Here is a 22,570-nt window from a genome sequence, read left to right on the forward strand (position 1 = left end):
ACTCACGGCTGCGGCTGCAACAGCTGCAGATCTTTTATGAAAACATGTTAGCTGTGTCTTTTGGCTCCCAGGTAGGCAGATGGAAAACTTGGGGGAAGGGTCAGGACTTGTAGGGCCTGTGCTCTAATTCCTAAAAAGCAGGTCCTGTAAGTTCTGTTTCTTGGCTTTCCCTTTAGTCATTTGGAGATAACCTGTCAACACTGTTAAGGAGAAAGATAATCAATGGAAAAGTGCTTTGAAAATTTAAACATCTTAAAAATACAAATTTTTGTTGCCTAAAAATACAAGGTACAGTCTGAACCAGTGGTTGGTTTTTAACCTTTTTTGAGTCATGAGTGCCTTCTGACAACTGAAGAAAGCTACAGACCCTCTCTCCAGAAAAGTATAAGCCATTGAGAGGATTTTCTTATACAGTTTCAAGGCATCCATGGATTTTCTGAAATCTACCATACCCTTGACAAACTTCAAAAAATATACCTTGTTTTCTTTTTAAAGATTGCAAAATGCAAAAGTTGATGTAAATGTTAGATATAATTTTTATCTGCATTCATTTATAAGATTTAACATTTAAAATTTTGCATAAGATATACAAATTACAAACTGAAAGAAGAAATCAAAAGTAAATATGGTGTCAAACACTTCTTAGTTCTTGAAGAAAATTTATAATGCATTAGGTTATGGAACGAAAATAGTGAGGCTGAAAATATACTGAAGTATAAAATCAAGAAAGTAAAGTTCATTCATTCAATAGATATTTCTTGAGTACGTGTGCCAAGCACCATTCTAAGTGCTCAGGATACATCAGTAATCCGTCTAAACATCTATAATACAGGGAGTGGTGCTTTCTGTTCATTGAGGAAGCCGATGAATTCTTTAACTGTATCATTCATACTTTACTCCTTACCTTGAACAACTGAATAATTGTATTAGTCATAACTCTACATTTCTTTCTGATAAGCCTCTTTTTAAAATTCAACTTGTGTATTTTAGATTTATAGCTATTATAAATCTGCCATATTGAAGTTAACAAAATATTGTGACCTTTGTGGTTCCCTCTTAGCTGTGAAGCTACCGTGCACTGGATTCTCTTTGGTCCACTGTTTGAATTTGTATATTCTTTTTGAAGCAAATGAAATCATTCGCAAGAATCAGTTTGGTTAATTTAAGAAATACTTGAATGACATCACAAATACTTCCAAATATTTGGAATATTTTAGACTATGTGGCCTCTGAAATGACTGGAAGGAAAGGAATGAAAACTATTGTGGCATTCCTAACTTCACTACTTTGGAATTACTTTTAGCTAATTTATCATTTTAGTGTTTGGCAAAATGTCAGAATACTTTCAATTCCGTAAGCATTGCATAATAAGACATGTAATTAAGTATCAGATTCTTGATGAGTACATCTTTTTCTTGTGTGTGTGAATGTTTGTATGTGTGTATGTGTGTATATGCATTTGTGTTATGTGTGTGTGTGGTGTGTATATATGTGTGTGCATATGCATATGTGTAAATGTGTGCGTTGTGTATACATATGTGTATGTATATACATGTGTGTGTATATTTGTGTGTGCGTGTGTCTGTATGTGTATATGTGCGTGTGTGTGTGCCCATATGTGTGCATGTATGTGTGTGTGTGTGTGTTGAGAATGGTGGTGTTACCTTGTCAGCACTGAAATGGGGAAAGGGTATGTTTATAAAAACTATAAGCTGGGTAAATATCTCCTTTGAAGTTCTTCACATGGGTCAGACTTAAAATGACCTTAAAACAAAGCATGTTGGAGGTTGACTAGATGTCAGTCCTGTTTTTTACGTTTTCAGGGTTTTCTGATTGAGACACCTCTTATTCCTCAATGAGTTACTTATCTTTCCCACCATCTCCAGCCTCCCTTTCTCATCTCTCCTTGCTCAGCTAATCATATTTACCTGCAAAACACAGACTTTACTTCCTATATCTGCTTTCCAAGGGAATTGAATGGCTGTTAACTCCATGCCCTGTACTGGAACACTAGTAATCTGATTATTTGATATGGAGTTTGCCTCTCTGTCCTGAGGATAAAATTCAAACTTCCACTAACTAGACTAGGGTTTCTTAACATTTTTTTGTGTGTGTCACAGACATAAAAAAAATGAGATTGTAAGGAAACCAATTAAATTGAAATATAGTTATCAAAATGTTAGGAAAATCTGTAATATTAAAGTACTTCTCTAATAGCATACTAAATAACAAGATCTAGTGGCAGATCTAAAACCCAGCATGATTTTGCGGTAGTGATGAGCACAAATCATAGTTTGAGATATCTGCAACTGTAATGTGATTTTAAACAAAAATCTGATTTCTATTGGTGCCAAAGCGTGTTAATACTACCATGATTTGTTGACTACATTGATAATTGATGTAAATGCTATATTTCAGTTAAAGGTTAGCAGAAGTAAAGATGTGTTTTCTTCCCATCGAGTTCACAGGCCCCTAGAGTGTATGGGGACCCAGGTAAGGAATTGTGCCCACTAGACTGTTAGTCCCTTTTTGCAGAAAAAGCCTTATCTATCTCTGCATTGCCATGCCCAGCATGCTGCCCAATGTGGAGTAACTCCTGAATAAATATTATCCGGATTAAATGAAACACAAAGCAAGGAAACCGACATTTAGCAAATGCTTGAGTGTTACCAGGTCTCACCCGTTATCTCATTGAAGCCGCAACAACTGCCAGGGAGATGCAACCCTGTGTTTTTCAGACGAGGAAACTGGGACTCAGAGAGAAGAGCTGTGTGGCAGAGCAGAATTTAACTCAGGGCTCTTTGATTCCAAAGTCCCTGCTCTTTCCACTCACCGTGTTGCCTCCTACAATACTTTCCAAGGCCAGATAATAACGCAAGTGATGTTGTTTCAGAGACTTGATATTTCCAGACTTCTTAAAAAGACTCGATAAAACTTCAACAGTTCTTTTATAACTTGGTGAGTGTGGCTTACAGGGAGACTTAACTGAAGATTTATGAAAATTCCTCAGTCTAGACATAGGGTGACTTTGTTCCTATGAGCATAAATTCCTACCCATTGAGATGAGACCGGTCCTAGCACAGACTAGGACTTGGACAAGTCAAACGAGCTGTATTCTGTTTCATGCTTCACAATTGTATTTTGCCCTTTCATGAGAGATTTTTTTTTTCCAGGCAGATTTGTGGTTGGTATTGAGGAGGGACACAGGATAGTACTATGTTCCACATAACAGTGTTTTGTATTGCATGGGTATGGATTAGGCAGCATTATTATGTTGTGTTTTCTACTGTAAAGAGTTTTTTCCCACTGAGGAACCATGTTGATCATACACAGTAAGCGGAAGATATTTTGCAGTTTATACAATGGACATTTTCTGCAATATGTCTGAGGATTTGTTCTTGTAACAATTGAACATCCCTAGCCTTTCCTTTGAGGGAAACACCTATTTTATAACACTTGCTTCATAGAAGCACAGATCTCCCAAAGACCCTAAGCAAGCTGGACCTGTCGTCATTTCCTTCAGCAAAGTGCCTTTCTCTCCTCATCTGGAAATGTCAACCTCTAGGGAGCGTCCCTGTTCTAGGCCTGATTCTGGGCTGCAGACCTCGTTGGAGAAAGTGGTTCCTGTTGCTGTTCTTTTTTCACTCTTCTTGGCTTGCTTCCCCACAACCCTTGTCCCAAAGCCCCCCATTCTCCTCCAGCTCCCAGTCTAACCCTCCACAGGAGCCCCTGCACCTGCTTCACTGAGGAGGAAAAAGGGTATGGAGTTCGCTCCACTACCTTTGTCTCTCCCCCACAAACCTCTCTGCAGCTGTTTTTCACGTCCTCCTTTCCTCTCGTTTCTGGGAAGCAGCAACCTTGCTCGTCAAGACGATGACTGTGCTCTGAATTTTTCCTCCCACCTGGATTTCAATCATTTTCCCACCTCTCCACCTTCTCTCCTCTGTTTCCAAATATGCTCAGATATGCCCATTCTTAAAAATAAATCCTTAAAACAAAAAACCTTTCCCTCATTCTTGTTACTCTCTTGCCTCTTCTCACTGCCAAACATCTTGGACTGTAGTCCATAATCATGGCTTCAGTACCCACACAGGCTTCAGCTTTTGAAATTTGGCTTCTCTCCCCACCATCCTACTGAGAACTGTTCTCTAGAAGGTCACTAAGTCTCTTGTTTGTCAAACCCAGTGACCTTTTCTCTGTTCTCATTCGTCTCCAAATCTGTAGACTTTGACATTGTTTATGACCATGTCCTCGAGGCTCACCTCCCCCTCGGCTTCCAGAACTCTGTACTGTATGGCCCTTTCCATCTGTCTTTCTGACCACTCTTTTTTTCCTCCTTTGGTTGTTTTTCTTTCTTTCCTACTCCTGTGGCTTCCATGGTAAGGGTAACTTCTTCACAGATAACCCCCTGATGTTTATCTCCAGCTTCAGCCTATCCAATTTCAGACAAGCATTTCCTTACCTGCTGCTCGCTTCCTCCTGAGACCAGCAGCTCCGGTGGCCTGCACCTCCTCCGGTGGCCCGCACCTCCTCCGGTGGCCCGCACCTCCTCTGATCTAGTTCCTCTGCTGTGTGTCCCACTGTTGGTCACGCCACCATCAGTCAGAGTTCTCTCACTTTGGATTCTTTCTTCTGCCCCAGATTCAGTCACTGTCACCCTATTTCACTCCTGCCCCCTCCTTTCCATCTTCACAGCTAATTTGGCTTTAGGTCCTTGGCTCTTAAATGGTTTCTTAGTCCCTATTTCTAGTTCTACCCTCGTTTGTCCCATAGGCTTTCCAAGTAAAGGTGTGGTTCCAATACTGGCACTTTCCTGCTCAAAATATTTTCATGGCTTTCTACTATTAAAGGAACTAAGTACAATCCACGACTTGGCATTCAAGAAGACCACGATAAGGCAAGTAAAATGGAATTGGATCTTCTACAAGTAGTTTGGGAAATGACTGAAATAAAAGCCAGAAGAAATTAAATGTCAACAAAACTATACCATCCCTACACTTCAGTATGGGAGTTCTTAGAAAAAGAAATACCCCCCCCCCAAAAAAAAACACAGTGGATACTTTTTTCCAAATGAAGTATTTCTCAGAACCCAAGTATATGTAAGTAGAATGGTAGTTCAATCTCTGTGCCAAACAGCATGCATCAGTTCCTTAACCGTGACATGCTCTCTGCTGTATTTGTTGACATCTTGTTTTACTCAAATATGGGGTAACGGAAAGAACATTCGACCAGGGAATCTAGAGTTTCTGTGTTCTAATTCTGGATTTATTTAGTCTATGTTTTCGTAAGTCACTTACCATCTCCAGGCATTAGTTTCCACATCTGTAAACTTTGGGCATGGGACTGTTAGGAGTTCTCAAACCTGGCTGCACGTTATAGTTACCTGGGCAGTGTGTGTAAAACATAACCATGCCCAGGACCTCCTCCTGGGATTGTCTCAATAGGTCTGGGGTGGGACCTGAACATCCATATTTTAAAAAAACTCCTTAGGTGATTCTAATGTGTAGCCATGGCAGATCCACTGGACTTACATCAAATGTCTTTTCAGCTTTCACACGGAGATACTTTTGGGTTTGCTCTTCCTCTCAATTACAGGATAATTTTCACTTGAATTTACTTAGCACAGTCTATCTTATATTATAATTATGGCTATTTTTGTCTTATCCTCTTTTCCATGCTGTAGTTTCCTCAAATAAGATGTGTGTTACTCATCTTCATGTGGTGCTTATTCCTTGGGACTTGGTAAATATTCGCTAAACATTTACTAAATTGAGTTAATAAGCTTTACCCCAACCATATCCCTTTCCCTCACCAAAATTAACTACAACTCTAAACAAAAACACCTAATTCTGTGATTCTCGTTAACTTGTAGGGGAGATGCCCTGTAGCCTTGATTCAAAAAGGAGAAGCTAGAGGTATTCGGAAGCTCTTAAAGTATTTTCAAAGTGAAATGTTGGTCGAACTTTTGTTCTTATATAATAACATGGTGTTTGATTTGATCTACAATGGTGTTAATTACATGTTTGAGAATGTGTCCTAAGTTTTGTAGTCAAAGACTGTTGCAGTATAAACTCGGTTTATTGACAAGTCCTTGAGCAACACGGGAATTGTTGAAAATCTCTATAACATAGGAACAGCTCTGAGGATAAAATACACCAGCGATTGTGAAATATATTGTTGGTGAGGGGAAGCTATTATTCTTTGTTGGTCATAGGGAAGCTGTGCTCACACCCTTCACTATATTTATGCAAAGAGAAACTCAGAACATCATGAATAGTTTTACTAAAGTCTCATCCAAAATTTAAAAATTTGATTAAACTCTGAATAACATGATTCTGCTGCACCTGAGGTGTCTAAATACTACTACTAAATGCCCTTTGTCAGTGCTGCAGTTTTCTTCCACAGATAACTATTAAAAGAATTTACAACTTTTAAAGAGTTGCTGTGTTTTACGGTCTTTGAAATTCTTGAAATAAACAAAATTTGAAGTATGAAAAATGCAAGGTGAAGTCCCACTGGGAAAAACAAAGCTCTCTAGCTAGAAGAACTTGACACACTCATGGGTTTTTAGCAAATGCTGACTTTAGGCTATTTGGCTATTTTTACAGTAAAAAAGAGAGACAGAAATACATCACCATGTAACATATCCTATTTAGAACCTGGGCTCTGGGGATTCTCAGAGTAGTATTTTTTTTCCCACGGCTGTAATTTAGCCTCTGTCTGAAGACAGGTGAGGCTTATCTCCAATTTACAGAAAAGCCAGCCATAAGCAAGTTGGATTTACCCCAGATTAGAGCCAGGAAGTGGTGGAGGGCGGCGAGGGGGAAGGTCTCCATGGCTTTTCATCACGTATGTATGTGTGTGTACGAGTGCATGTGCTATATAGAGAGATCGTAAATATTCATACACACACACACACAGAAATGGGTAGCCGCCGCGAAGCCAGGAGTGAAACATAGACATTGTAGAACACAGACATATACAAATGACACTATCACAAAGCACCGGACATTTATCTTCCCTGGTGTCTTTTCAACAGCCTGAAAGTGCTCAGGAAAACGCGAAGCAGCACCTAAGGTACTAAGTAGTTCACTCAGGAGTAGTGATACTTGGGGGTTGGTTTTAGAGTCGGGAGACCCTCCTGCACACAAGAGGACAAGCACGCGCCCAGGCCCCGCCCGCGGACGCCCTCCGAGCCGCCGTCGACGCCGTCACGCTCCGCCAGTCCCGCAGACCGCGCATCCCGCGCGCGCCGCCGCCTCACAATCCGGGCCGCGCTCCCGATGACGTCATCCTGCCGCGGCCCGCCCCTGGCGCCCAGAAAGAGGCGGCCGCCCATTGGCTGCGCCGCTGGAGGTCTCGGGGCCAATGACAGGGCGGCGAGCGGCGAGGTCCGGCCTTGACGTTGTGCTGCTCGCCGCGAGGTTTATTTGGCTCCGGGTCCCTCAGCCGCCGCCATTAGGACTCCGCAGCGCCCGAGGCCGCCCCCATCCCGTCCTGGCTCCCCCCGCCCCCCGGCGCCCCCCCGCCTCCGCGCCTCCTCTCCGCCCCTCTCCTCCCGCCTCCGGCAGCCGGCAGCCGCGCGCGGGCCCGCGGAGACCATGTCCTGACTGAGGGGAGAGGGCGGAGGCGGCAGCAGCGGGGCGGGCGGCGGCGCCGAGGGAGGCGGAGAGGGACCAGGCTCGGCTGGTCGCCGCGGGCTGTGCGGGGAGTCGTCTCCGCCGCCGCCGCCGCCGGGCGCCGAGCGTCGGGCGGGGAGGAGGAGCAGGAGCTGGAGGAGGTGCCGCCGCTGCCGCCGCCAGGTAACCGGGCCCCGGGGGGGTGCCCGCCGCAGGCTCCTCGCGGCCCGCCCGGCCCCTCGCTCGCAGGCGGCGCCCAGGCCGCCGAGCCTCCCCCGGGTTTGGCGGCGCTGCAGGCGAGGGGTGGGCAGGGGCCCGGGGCTGCCACGGGCGCGCCTCCTTCCATCTTGGGCTCTCCGGTGCGGGGACAGGCCCGGGGGCTGTGGGAGGGCGGGTCCGCCCCGCTTGTTTACCGACCGTCGATCGGCCGCGGCTGGACGCGTGGCCGGCTCTGCCACCTCTCTGCCGCCAGATTTGCCCCCGGCTCCCTTTCCTGCCAGACACGAGTGGGTGAGTGGGTTTCGCTCCCACTCTGCAGTAGGCCGCAGGCACTTGGGGGTTCATCGCCGCAAGTTGGTGCTGGTCTCCAAACTTGTATTTTGGTCCCTTGGCTGCTTCCTCCTGCGGTGGCTTCTCGTGGGGGCGAAGGGGTGGGTGGGCAGGAGGAGCTGGGACTGGGGAGAGATGAGCTACCCTTCCCGCTCCTAACAACGATTGTTCGGTTTCGAGTATCTTATTTTCTCCGCTGCGGTTTGGTGAGGGTCATTTCACAAACAAAAGAACTGTGACGAATACCTGCAGTAAGCACAAGGGACAGTTTAGGTGAAGCCTGGAAGTTTGAACCGGCCCATTATCTTTGAGATACACTGGTGTTTTGAAACTCTCTTGATGAGTGTTTCGTTCTTCAAGTTTGTTGATTCCCCTTTTTAGTAGCTCTGTAGACTATCAGGTTAAGCACCGCCCCCTCTTCCCAGTATTTTGGTCTCACCGTGTAATCAATCTATCATGGTGGTGTTAATAAGTCCAGTGTGTAAATCCAATGTATAAAATACTGTTTAGCAGTACAGTTGAAAAGAAGTCTTTAACTCTTGGAACTGTTATATAATGAGTGGTTCCTCTGCCTGTGGTCTGTTTTTTACTACTTTATCACTTGTGCAACCTTCGAGCTACTCCTGTTTTGATCAAACATGGATGACTCAGTGTACAAACCATAAGCCAGGGGAAACTGTAAGGAATTTTGATCTTAGTTTGTGCCAGGGGCCTTGGGAAAGTCATCTAAATTATGTTTGGGAAGAATAAAGCTGGATCTCGCTTCCTGGTTATTATTTTTAATTAAATGAAGTAATTCTAAAAAAATTTAGAACCCCACTCCCTCTTGATTTTTGCTTCTTAATATAAGCACTCTTCTTATACTAAAATTTCATAACTTTTTTTTTTCTTATTGGTCTATTTGGCGGGGTAAAGAGGTAGTAGGACATTTTACTGTTTTGGGGAGGATATTATTTGAATGCCATCAGTGGTATTTATTTCAGTTGTTGTTTCAACACCTTTTATTAATGCCTGAAAGCATTGGGACACCCATGTATTTACTCTTGAAATATGCTTGGGTTGGTATGATGAACTCATTGATGTAAGTATATTTTAAGCTTATGGCCTTGATCCAGAACTGTACACCCTTAGGGTTTATGGCATATCACATTTAAAGCCTGAGGATTAACATAGTTTTGGAACTCATGATCCAGTTGTACAATATATGAGATAAATTGCTTTATATATGTACTTGATACAGTGAGAGCTGTTCCACATGCTTTATTCTTATATTGCTTTTATAATAAATGCAAACCTTAAATAAATGTGAGTTGCAAAAGTATACCCCTGTAACTTTTTATTTAACTTGGTTCAATTATATTATTTGAACATCACTGCTTCTCTCTCCTCTCCCCTGATAATACCCTCTTGTATCTAGGCTTTGAACACTTTTTCTCCTAGTGATGTGGTGTTTCATTTGGATTATTTGTGCTTTACTTATGCTTTGGGTAAATAATATCTTGCACATTTGAACACTTTCGCCTCCTAACATCATAACATAAAGACTTACAGAAAACTCCTGAATACAGGCAAAATAAAAGTTCAAGCTCCTTGGTATGGTGGAGGTAGAGTTTCTCTAGTCTGGTCCTGGTCTATTCTTCAGTTTTAACTCTGATTTTTTTTCCCTTTGTGAATCCTTAGTACCAGCCAAACTAACTTGTTTGTTGTTCCTGTGAAGTCCCTCCTCTTGGCCTTTCTTTATGCCATTCTTATTGTTTGAAATCCTCTTCCACTTGTATTTGTGGATACTCTCTTTACTCTGGACCAGTTAGGTTCTGTCTCTTGGGAAGCCTTTTTGACCTCTTCAACCCCAAGGGATCTATTCACTCTTCTCTTGTGCGAGACTTTCTTCCTTTTTTTCTTAGCATATGCTAGCCTCAATTTCATTTTATCTTTTTATGTTTTATTCTGCTTCCCAAATAAATTTTTAAGACCTCTCATAAACAGGTATGAACCCTTTATCTATGGAGACCATATATATACATTCAGCACTGAAAATATGGATATATAGTCTGACAAGTATTTTTGGTTATGGCAGTATTTTAAGTTTGTACTCTTCTAGGTATTGGAGTTTGTGAGAATTTGGTTTATGGGACAAAATATTTGAAATTATGGCTGTCTCTTAAAAAACTTTTGGTCAGTATGTTTATGTCTGTTAGCACAGTTCACTGCCTATAGAGGATGCTCAACATTTTGATAATGATCATGTCATATTCAAATAAAAATAAGTACCACAGTTCTGTGGTTTACTTCAGATTTGAGTCTGGATCAGTTACTTGGTTTTGAGTTTGGCACCAGACAGTAAGGTTGGCAATTCCATATTTGTACAGAGGTAACATTTAGCACCATGGGAAGGAGAAAATAATCTGTAGCCGCAGTTTGCATTCTTAACCTCACGTTGGCAGCATGTGTCATTGATCATAAGAAAGATGAGGCAGGAAAACGTGATTCACTGCTACCTGTCAACATTGTTGAAAGAAAACACAAACAAGCTGGTCTATAGTATTTTTGTACACTAAGGGTAATACATGTAATTATGTAGTACATAGGTGGATGCTGATGCATTTGGAAAATAGGTGTGTATCTTTCTGTTGTGCGTATGTGTAGGAAGCATGGTGTTTTATGGATACATAGTCTCTTAGCAGTAAACAATCTTGACTTTTCACTGCATCTGTGTGGGAAAGTCTTCCGCCAGCTCATCAAAATATTTTCCCCCTTGAAATTGACTGATTTTTAGAAAGTTTATATAAAAATGTTTTTTTAAGCTTCAGAATCCTTTTTAGCACAATTGAACCTGAAACTAATCTGTTAATAAACTTTCCAGAAATACTAGACTTAGTCTACTTGGCATTTGTAAAAGGTACTTTCATAGAATTATACAGTAATTTTACTACTTAAGAAAGCTGGGTAGGTAAGCGTTCTTTGATTTTTGGGAGGGTGGTATTTGGATTAAGATGAAGTTTTTGACCAGAGCCATTCTTGTGAATTTTAAAATAGAGGCTGACCAGATAAATTGGATATAAAGGCTGATAATTTTTCTGTTGCCTAGCGAATTGAACTTTTTAGTTTGAATTTTAAAATGGAGGTTGACCAGGTAAGTTGAATATAAAGTTGGTAATTTTTTTTGCTGCTTAGTGAATTGAACTTTTTAGTAATGTAAAAGTAAATTTCTTTTATTTTTATAGTTCATATATTAAGGGCAAACTGTCCCACCTCTTCCTCAGCCATATAACACGATTTTGGATTTTCATCCTTTGTCAAGTCAAATTTTTATACGGATGTTGTCAATTCATATAAATAAGAAACGTTTGAATGGAGTCAGTTGCATATTTTTCCAGTTTTTTCTAAGTTTAAAAAAAACCAAAAAACAGCTTCATCGAGGTATGTTTTATATACCATAAAATTCATCCTTTTAAAGTATACAATTCAGGGATTTTTATTTAGTGTATTTACAGAGTTGTGCAGCCATCACCACTGTATAATTATGCCAGAACGTTTTCATCACTCAAAAAGAAACCTGTAGCTATTAGCAGTCATTTCCCCTTTGCCCCAGCTCCTGGCAACCACTAATCTACTTTCTGTCTGTAGATTTGCCTATTTTGGATATCTCATGTAAATAGAATCACACAGCATATGGCCATTTGTGGCTGTCTTCTTTCATTTAGCATAATGTTTTCAAGGTTCATCATGCTGTAGCATGTATCAGTACTTTTTATGGCTGAATGATATTCCATTGTATTGATATTCCACGTTTTGTTTATCTATTCATTGTTTGGATATTTAGGTTATTTTCACTTTTTTGGCTATTATGAAATAGGCTGCTATGAACACTCGTGAACAAGTTTTTGTGTGGACATGAGTTTTTATTTCTCTTGGGTTTATATCTAGGAGTAGAATTGCTGGGTCATATAGTAAATAATTTATCCTGTGAGGAGCTTCCACCTGTTTCCAAAGTGGTTGGGCCATTTTACATTTCTACCAGCAATGTGTGAGGGTTCCATTTTTTTACGTCATCATCAATGCTTGTTATTGTCTGGTTTATTTTTATTTTTATTATTATAGTCATCCTAGTGAAGTGGCATCTCTAGTTTTTATTTGCATTTCCCTAATGACTAATGATTTTGAGAGTCTTTTCACATGCTTATTGGTCATTTGCATATCTTCTTTAGAGAAGTCTTTCAGTCCTTTGTCCATTTTTCAATTGGGTTGTCTTTTTATTATTGATTTATAATAAGAGTTCCTTATATATTTTGGATACAAGTCACTTATCAGAAAAATGGTTCGCAAATATTTTCTCCATTCTTTGGGTTGTCTTTTTACTTTCTTGATGGTATCCTTTGAAGTACAAACGTTTTTAATTTTGATGAAGTCAAATTTATCTATGTTTTCTTTTGTCACTTGTGCTTTTGCCTAATGCAAGATCATGAAGATTTATCCATGTTTTCATCCAAAAATTTTATAGTTTTAGCTCTTAAATTTAGGTTTGTGATCATTTGGAGGTGTTTTGTATATGATATGAGGTAGAGTTCAACTTAAGTTTTCTGCATGTGGCTATCCAGTTGTCCCAGTGCCATTTGTTGAAATTTTCTTAGCTTAACAATATAATTATTCTCAACTATAAGTTGATTATTGTAAGGCAGTCTTCCCTGGATATATGAAGAAAGTATCCCTATTCTGCAGATGAAGAAAAGGATCTCTACTTAGTGTTGCACAGTAAATCGCAGCAATACATTTGTGATTGAAATTCTGAAGATAAGACTTAATTTCTATGATTTTTAATAGATCACTTTGGTTTTTTTGTTTGGGTTGGGTAATTAATATCAGTTTTTTGGTATTTAATGGAGCTACAATTTATTTTTAAATAAGGGTACTATTACAATTCTCAGAACTATTTTTGACTAAACATTTTTGGAAATGCTATCCTTTGGTACCAGCAGAATATTGAGTTCCTTTTTATTGACTAAATGATTAGTAAGCAACTGTTACATGCAGATGCTCTTTATAGAGACATAAATGAATTTTTCACAGTTGAGCATTAGAAACAAACCATAATCTACTAAACTAAGTACTATGATAGAAGTTTGTTTTGAAGTGGTTAAGAAGTGATTAATTTAGCATGAGATTAAGATTGGTCAGGATGGACTTTACAGAGGTGGAAACATTTGAGCTGGTCCTTGAAAGAGTAACAGGATTCTAGGTACTGTATAAAACTGGATAAGAATGAGTGTCCAAAGTAGTAGAAGTAGCATCTGATTTACGATAATAGGGGAGGATTGATCACACCTGTCTCAGTACTGGACAGATCATCTAGGCAACAAACTCACAGAGGAACAGTTAATCTATCAGGTGGAGAGAATAAATCTATGGTTATTAGAAGCAGGAGGGGGAGAGATAGGGAGGGGTAAGGGGAGGACGAGGGGGAGGGGGAGATTGGATAAGGGGCATAAAGAATAAGTGTGATTTGTAACAATGAATATACTAATAAAACAAAAAAGAAAAAAAAAAAAGACTGGAGAGTGGAATAGGAGAGCACCCTGTGCAGAAGCAATAATGAGTGAAGGCATGGAGACATGAAAATTACATGTCATGTTGAGGGAACAGCGAGGATGCACTATGGCTAAAACATGCGAATGACTGGAAAGACACTCCTAGCACCTAGTTAGGAGTACTTTATTCCCTCTCTGGTTCCTGATCCTCATTACTGTGGATCATCTTTACACATGGGAGGAAGGAAGAGTCCGTGTGTGTGTGTGTGTGTGTGTGTGTGTGTGTGTGTGTGTGTGTGTGTGTGTGTGTGTGTGTGTGTGTGTGTGTGTGTGTGTGTGTGTGTGTGTGTGTGTGTGTGTGTGTGTAGGGGGGATATATTGGGGATATTTACTGTATTACATTGGAAATCTAAAGCCATTGTTTTATGGAAATTCATTCAGCAAATTAATTATTGAGCACCTACTATGTGATTTGAAGTTGCTTAGGACTTTCTAAAAGTAGATTACATAAAATGTTATTGAAAAGGATCCTGCAGTGAAAACATAATAATGAACTCATCACTGTTAAGCATTTCAGAAAGCACATATACTAGATGTTGAGATACACCTATGATCAAGACAGTCTCTGCTACTTGTATTTACAGTCTAGTGTGGACAGACGAGGAGCAAACAAAAACATCTCAGGTAGTGGTAAGTCCTGTGCAGATAATAAAGTAGGGTGATATGATGGAGAATGACTAAGTGGTCAGGGAAAATCTTCCCGAAGAGGTGATAAAGTTGGCAGACAACAACTTAAACCATGTGATCAAAATTAATCACACCAGTAATGACATCTGCTTCCTTTTATGCTGTACCAAGAAGAACACAACATCATTTCTGTGGTATCCTCACCAAAAGGTACCAAAAGAATTCACTCATTCTTTTTGAATTTGTAAGTTAGATTTGTACTGTAACAAAGACCCTTTTCCTCACACTGAGATCTCAATGTGAACATCTGTGGAAAGAGCTTTGTAGGCTGAGGAGATTTCTAATACAAAGCTCTAAAGGGGAGAATGAGCTTGGCTTGTAAAAGGAACAGAAAGAAACCCACTTTTATGTAAAGATTTGTAAATAAGGCTGGGGATTTTTAATTTTATTCTGAATTGATTAGGAAGTCATTAGATTTTAAGTTTTTGTGTCATGATCTGGTTTAGTTTACACTTAAAAAGGATCTGTCTGGATGGTGGTTTGAGTAGAAGCAGCAAGATCAGTTAGGAGACTGTGCAGTAATCCAGGTGAGAAATGGCAGTGGCCTGGACTGGGGTGTAGTAGGGAATCTAGAGAAGTGAACATTTGGGGACTTGTTTAGGAGGTAGTGTGAGTGCTTTGTGGTAGCTAGAGACAGTGACTACAGTTAGCCCGTCTTGTAACCTTATATTCGTGGGCAGTGTATTTGTAACCCTGGAAGGCTGGGGTGCACTAGTGAGAGAGCAACTGGAGTCAGAACTAGGGTTTACTTCTTAGCTTTGTGACCTTCAGCAAGACATTTCACCTCTCCTGAAGCCACAGATTATTTTCATAAAAATGAAGATACTGGTACTTTAGGGATTATAAGTGTACCTTAGGATTCTGAGGATTCAATGAAATAATGTAACTTTAAGTGTTCTGTGACCTAAAGCCCCATACAAAATTTTAAGGTGTTGGTATTTCGAGCTGGCATTTGTTTGTGATATTAATTATAGGACTTGGATATTGAGATGATCTGTTTTAGCCTCAACTTAAACACAGGTAAGGCATTATTGTCCTCAGATTTTCAGATGAAGAGGCTTGGGTCCTAAGGATTTGGCCAATAACCCAGATTCAGTAAGAGATGCGGAGGTACTCAAACTCACATTTTAAAAGTACAGTACATTTCCCTCTATATGGGAGAATTGGGTATAAATATCAAGACGTGGAAAAGTGAAACAGTAATAAATCATTAAAGGAAAATATTGTAGGATATTCTTGACATGTGTCTTTGGAAGGGTAGCTGAGAAGATACTTAAAAGATCAATTGTGGAGGGCCTTTTGTGCCCTGTTTAGGATTTGTAACTTTGGTAGTATATTGTTGAAAAAATGTTAAAGGTGGAGAATAGCAGTATCAGATTTTTTTTTGGAAAGACCACTCTGGCAGGAATGTGACAGATGAAGGTAAGAAGACCAGTTAGAGTAATAAATAGTTGTGGAGAGATGATGAACTGGGGCTTGGCTGTAGGGGGAAAGAAGGGACAATCTTTGAAAAAGGTTTTAGGATGTTGGAGGTTAAATTCATATATAAAAGTACTCTTCTGTACCTATTTTATGGTTTTTGTAAGGATGAAAATGATAATGTATGTGAAAGCATTTTGTAAACTGTAGGGTTTATTATGTGATGTGGATATATATAAATATACATATATATGTTTTCCTGAACTGTTTGAAAGTCAGTTGCAGACTTGATGCTCCTTTACCCCTAAATATTTTGGTGTGATTTTTAAAAACAAGGCTTTCTTTTACATAACCACAATGCAATTGTTAAAATCAGAAAATTAACATTATATGATACTATTAAGCAGTTCTTAAGTGTAAGATTCTACAGAGCTTGTTCAGATTTTATCAGTTGTCCCATTAATGTTTTTTATAAAGGCAGAAGAAAATTTCAGATCATGTGTTGCTTTCTGTTGCCATGTTTTTAAGACTCCTTTAATTGGAACAGTAAAGTCTAATTTTGTCTTTCATGATATTGATATTTTTGAAGAATATAGGACTAGTTATTTTGTAGAAAGTTTCTCATTTCGGGTATGTCTGATGTTTTCTCATGATTAGAGTCAGATTATGTACTTTTTGGTGAGGATACCACAGAAATGATGTTGTGTTCTTGGTACAGCATAAAAGGAGGCAGATGTCATTACTGGTGTGATTAATTTTGATTACATGGTTTAAGTTGGTGACTACCATGTTTCTTAAGTGTAAAGTATTTGGGGGAAGTAAGGTGGTGTCTGTCATATTTCTTTATTATGAAGTATTGTGGGGAAATACTTTGAGACTATTTAAATATCCTGTTAATCCTCAAATCTTCATCTATACCCTTAACATTCATTGATGATTCTTTTCCAAATTTATTGTGTAGATTGTCAAATGACGATTTTCTAATTCACTCATTCTTTTTGAATTTGTAAGTTAGATTTGTACTGTAACAAAGACCTTTTCCTATTTATTTACATCGTGTAGATTTATGGATTTTTACTTTACTCAGTGGTTTACATCTTTTACCATTTATTTATGTCATGCTGAAATCAATCTAGATTAGGCTAGTGGAAGCCCTTCATGCTAGTTTCTTTTTCTTTTTTTTTTTTTTAAGTTTCCAGTACAAGAACTTTTCGGGGACACAGTCAAACCAAGCATCTTTAGTGGTGTATCTAAAAAGTCATTGCCATAGCCAAGGCCATCTAGATTTTCTCCTCTGTTATTTCCTAGGAGTTTTATGATTTTGTATTTTATATTTAGACCTGTGATCCATTTTGAGTTAATTTTTATGAAGGGTGAATGTGTCTAGAGTCATTTTGCATGTGGATTTCCAGTTGTTTCAGCACCATTTGTTGAAAAGACTATCTTTTTTTCACTATATTGCCTTTGCTCCATTGTCAGAGATCAGTTGACAGTATATATGTGGGTCTGTTTCTGGGCTCTCCGTCCTATTTCATTGATCTGTTTATTCTTTTGCCCCTACCACACTGTTTTGATTATGGTAGCTTTATAGTAAGTCTTGAAATTGGATGGTGTTGGTCCTCTGACTTTGTTCTTTCCCCTTCAGTGTTGGGTTGTCTATTGTGGGTATTTTGCCCTCCATATAAACTTTAGAATCAATTTGCTGATATCCACGAAATAACTTGCTGGTATTTTGATTGGGATTGCTTTGAATCTATAGATCAAGTTTGGAGAAACTGACATTTTGACAATTTTGAGTTTTCCTATCCGTAAACAATGAAATGTTTTCATTTATGTAGTGTTACTTTTATTTCTTTCATCAGAGTTTTGTAGTTTTTGTTATACAGATCTTGCTCATATTTTGGTAGATTTATACCTCAGCATTTCATTTGGGGGAGTGCTAATGTAAAGGGTGATGTGTGTTTAATTTCCTGTTTCACTTGCTGATTGGTGGCATATAGGATAGTGATTGATTTTTGTATATTAACATTGCATCCTGCAACCTTGCTAGAATTGCTTAGTTCCAGGAGTTTTTTTTGTCTATTCTTTGGAATTTTCTGCATGGACAATCATGCCATTGTGAACAAAGTTTTAATTCTTCTTTTCCAATTTGTATACTTTCTATTTCATTTTCTTGTCTTAGTGAGTTAGGACTTTCAGTATGATGCTAAAAAGGAGTGGTGACAGGGGACATCCTTGCCTTATTCCTGATTAGGGGGAAAGTTCATAGTTTTTCACCATTAAGTATGGCATTAGCTGTAGGTTTTTGTAGATGCTCTTCATCACTGAGGAAGTGCTCCTTTATTCTGAGACTTTTTTAAAAAAGAAGTCATGAATGAGTCTTGTATTTTGTCATGCTTTTTTTTTTTTTTTTTGCATATATTGATACAATCATGTGATTTTTCTTCTTTAGCCTACTGAAGTGATGAAATACATTAATAGCTTTTTGAATGTTGAACTAGCCTTGCATACCTGAGATAAATTACACTTGGTCGTGGTGTATACTTATTTTTATACATTGTCAGATTTGACTTGCTAATATTTTGTAGATGATTTTTGCATCTGTATTCATGAGAGATAATGAGAAAGCAGATTTTTATCTCTTTAAGTCTGTCTTGGTTTTCTGAAGTATGATATTCATTTGCAGAAGTTTAGTATGAAAGGAACTTTGACTCATATTTTGATATGTAGTTGTTTGTTGGTATTTGTGGGGGATTGGTTCCAGGACCTCCCATGAATACCAAAATCTGGGTGGATGCTTAAGTCCCTGATATAAAATGCAGTAGTATTTGCATATAACCTATGTACATCCTCCTATATATCTTAAATCATATCTAGATTACTTATAATACCTAATACAATGTAAATGCTATATAAATAATTTATTGTTTATGGAATAATGACCCCTCAAAAAAGTCTATACATGTTCGGTACAGATGCGATTTTTTTTCCCAAATGTTTTCGGGCTGCAGTTGGTTGAATCCATGGAGTGGACCAGTGGATACATAGGGCCAACTGTATTTCCTCTCTTCTGTGAAGTATACTTGTAAGTTGTAGGAAGAAACTATATTCTTAAGTTTTTCAGGTATTGTAACATTGCTTGCTAGACACAAACCCCAATTTTTGTTACTAGATTCACAGTTATAAAATTATTCTGTAAAATTGCTGCCAAAGTTTGAGATGCTTGCTTCAATGTCTCTACAAACCAGTAACCAGTTTATAGACTATTACAAATCCCTGGATCACGCTTTGAGTAGCGCTGTCTCAATGTTATTAGGGTACTTCAAAAAGTTCGTGGACAGATAGAATTAAAAGATAGTATGAATCTTTTCATAAGTTTTTTGAAGACCCCCTCATATACTGCTTCCTGTTTCTTTTCTAGCATTAACAATCTCAGTCTAGAATAGCATTTATTACTTTACTGATAGATTTTAAAAACTTTTTATTCTGAAAAATTTCAAATTATCCATCACTTCATGTATCCATCACCCACCTATCACCACATGGCCAATGTCATATCATTTTATTCCTTCTACTTCTTTCCAATGGATTATTCTACAGGAAATTCCAGACATCTTATAATATTGTATATATTTCAGTATCTGTCTCTTAAGAGAAAAGGACTCTTAAAAGACATGGGCACCCTACACCATTATCACACCTTAAAAACAGTAATTTTGTAGCATCAGTGTTCAGATTTCCCTTCTTTTCTTCTTTCTCTCTCTCTCTCACACACACACGCATGTGTGCGCGCGCGCACACACACACACACACACACACACACACACACACACACACACACACACACACACACACACACACACACACACACACACACACACACACAATACCTAGAATTTGCTGATTGAATCCCCATGGTATCAGTTTTGTGCCTCTATTCCCTGTATCCTGTAAATTGGAAGTCAGATCTAGAGGCTTGATCATATTCAGGTTTGATAGCTGCTGCCGTTATTTGGCACAGATAATTCATAGATGGTATGGTGTGTGAGTGTATGATAGCTTTACTTTAAAAAGAGGTTTTCGATAGTGCTTAGATCTTTTATGTGATCTTTAATATTAGTAAATATTTTAAAATTTGGACTTGACTATCAGAATTTGTCATGATTGGAGAAAGGAAAAGTTAAACTTTAAAAAATTATCTTTAGGGCCGAGCCCGTGGCGCACTCGGTAGCGTGCTGCGCTAGCAGCGTGGCGACGCTCCCGCCGCGGGTTCGGATCCTATATAGGAATGGCCGGTGCACTCACTGGCTGAGTGCCGGTCACGAAAAAGACAAAAAAAAAAAAAAAAAAAAAAAAAAAAAAAAATCTTTAGAAATAGGGTATTCGCAAAATAAATTTAATAAAAGTGGTTTTAAGGTTAGTCTTTAGAAGGATGAGAGACTCTTTGCTAATTAGAATTTAGTACATGGGGTAGAGATTCTGGAGATCATCTTATTTAGTTTCCTTATATTTCTACAGATGAGAATATTGAGGATCTAAGGGATAAATATCATTTGCTTATTATCTTACAGACAGTTATTCTTTGTTTTCCTTTAAACCAGGGTTATGTATAGGTACTGTAATTCATATACATGTTATTTAGGCAGACTTTCCATTTTTCAGTTGGCTGAATGAAAATGGAAGACTTTTGTCTTATTTAATTAACATTCCATGGTTTCTTTAAATAATCTGGATTGGTGTATATTAGTGTAAAAGATGTTACGCTGACTTTAATTAATATTTTCTTTCTTGGTGACTGTCTCCAAAACAAAAAATGTATTTTATAGTGCAGAACCATGGTTTCTGCCATGGTTACTCCATGATTACTCCAAATTTTCTTTTTTCACTTAATTTCAGCTGCTGAAGTTAGTGTATTTTGTTTTATATATAACTTTTCTAGGTCCTGCTTACTTGCTCAACTTTTTAGACATTTTCTAGTAGTTCTCAATCTAGATATGCTTTGAGAAGATTATGTATAATTTTATGAAGCTAAAATGTGAGCAAAATATGTGTTAACAAGGTTTTTTATTTTTTTATGTTTTGCTTGTTTAGATGTTGCCTTTCAGTAGTCATCAAGGAGAAACTACTCAGTCAGAACTCATGTTGTTTATTAATAGTCCAAATTGTGGATAGTGGGAACAGGTGACTGTGCTGCAGTATAAATATGTATTTATTGCACAATGTGTATAGTGCAGACTTATAATCCGGAATGCCTGGGTTCAAACCCTGGCTCTGCCACTTAGTAGCTTTGTGACTTTAGACAAGTTACTCTACTTCTCTTTGCCTGTTTCCAGACTTTAAAATCGGAGTTAATAATAGTCCCTGCTCATAGGGTTCTGATGATTAAATTAGTTAAAATATGTAAAGTGCTTAGAACAACGCCTGGCACATACTAGCTGCCTAGCAAATATTAGCTATTACTGTTTTCTTATTTGGTCAAGGGTGAACCTGGCAAAATTGTGAAATAGACAGAGTTGGTCTAGATATTCACCCACCTCTAATGATTTGGGTAAGCAGTGACTTCAGTCTTTGGCATTCCTTCTCAGGCTGCCCTTTCCTGAAGTTTTACGTACTTGTTTTCCTTGTCCCATATGGCTTTTAGTAGTCTGATAATCCCTTCATCTTGTAGATGGGAAAACAGATTTAGAAGCATGAAATTTTGATCAGGAGTTTAGTTTTTGAAATGTTAAGTTTGAGATATTTGTTAAACATTCAAATGGACGTTTCAGGCATCTGGATTCAGAAATTTGGAGTTAGGGGAGAGATCCAGCCTGGAGACATGAATTTGGGAGTCATTAGAATATAGGTGGTATTTAAAGTTCAGAGATTGAATGAGACCCCTAAGGGAGTTAGTGGTTGGAGAGCTAGGACAGCCTTGGTTCTTTAAATCAGGAGTGTAAGGAAGCCAGCAAAGATTGAGGAAGAACAGGTAGTGAGAATGGAGGAAAACCATGAGAGTGTCTTGAAAGCCAAGTGAGAACAGTGTGGTTAATTATGGATTATGGAACCAGAGGGTTCCACACTAAGCCATTTAATGAAGAATGTAGTCATTGTATTTTGTGTTTCAGTTAAGAGTTCCTTTTGTTCCATGTGCTAAACTAGCAGAGGCAAAAAGATTTTATAATTTTATAGATTTGATTAAATTACATTTTTTAGTATATAAATATATTTTTAGTGGGGATGGAATGGGAAGTACAGTAGAAGTCATGACTTGCTGTGTAATATTTTAGATTAGTTAAGTACGTGGACCTAACTGGTGTGATGTGAAATGAGAAGAAAAGAGTTGTAATAGGTTTTGTTCAGTTTATATAATCTGGTTGGGGAAATAAGAAGACATCATAGCTGTATCAAACATGAATCTCAGTCCAAAAACTCAGATAGAAAGAAAATTTGAAGTCCGTACTCACTTGGCAGGAAATCCAACCTCAGCTATCCTTGGGGCCCTCTCTCCTCACGTTGTTGGAAGGTGTGGTGTCATGTGGTTCAGGTTTTGCCTGTACTAGTAATGGTACTGTCTTTCATTGCCCTCCACAGGGTTCCTTCAGGTTCTGTGGCTCTGCCACCAGCCGTGGGCCTCCAGTGCCTTTAGCTTGGCACATAGTTGTATCTTGCAGACACTTTTTACTGAGTTCATGCCACCTTAGCAGTGCTACCATGTAGTTGATCTCATTC

At 38.7% G+C, this 22,570-nt stretch overlaps 1 protein-coding gene across 2 annotated transcripts in view; it reads left to right on the forward strand.

Annotated features, from left to right (window-relative positions):
- The first annotated feature begins 7,432 nt into the window (after nt 1–7,432).
- Nucleotides 7,433–22,570, forward strand: part of ZRANB1 (zinc finger RANBP2-type containing 1) — a 56,743-nt gene continuing 41,605 nt past the window's right edge. The window contains exon 1 of one of the 2 annotated variants that reach the window (XM_063103388.1): nt 7,433–7,802. The gene's annotated coding sequence lies outside the window, so the exon portion shown is untranslated. The remainder of the gene's footprint in view (nt 7,803–22,570) is intronic. The other variant, XM_063103389.1, reaches the window with a different exon arrangement.

Source organism: Cynocephalus volans, chromosome 7, assembly GCF_027409185.1.
Source record: "Cynocephalus volans isolate mCynVol1 chromosome 7, mCynVol1.pri, whole genome shotgun sequence".
Classification (NCBI taxonomy): domain Eukaryota; kingdom Metazoa; phylum Chordata; class Mammalia; order Dermoptera; family Cynocephalidae; genus Cynocephalus; species Cynocephalus volans.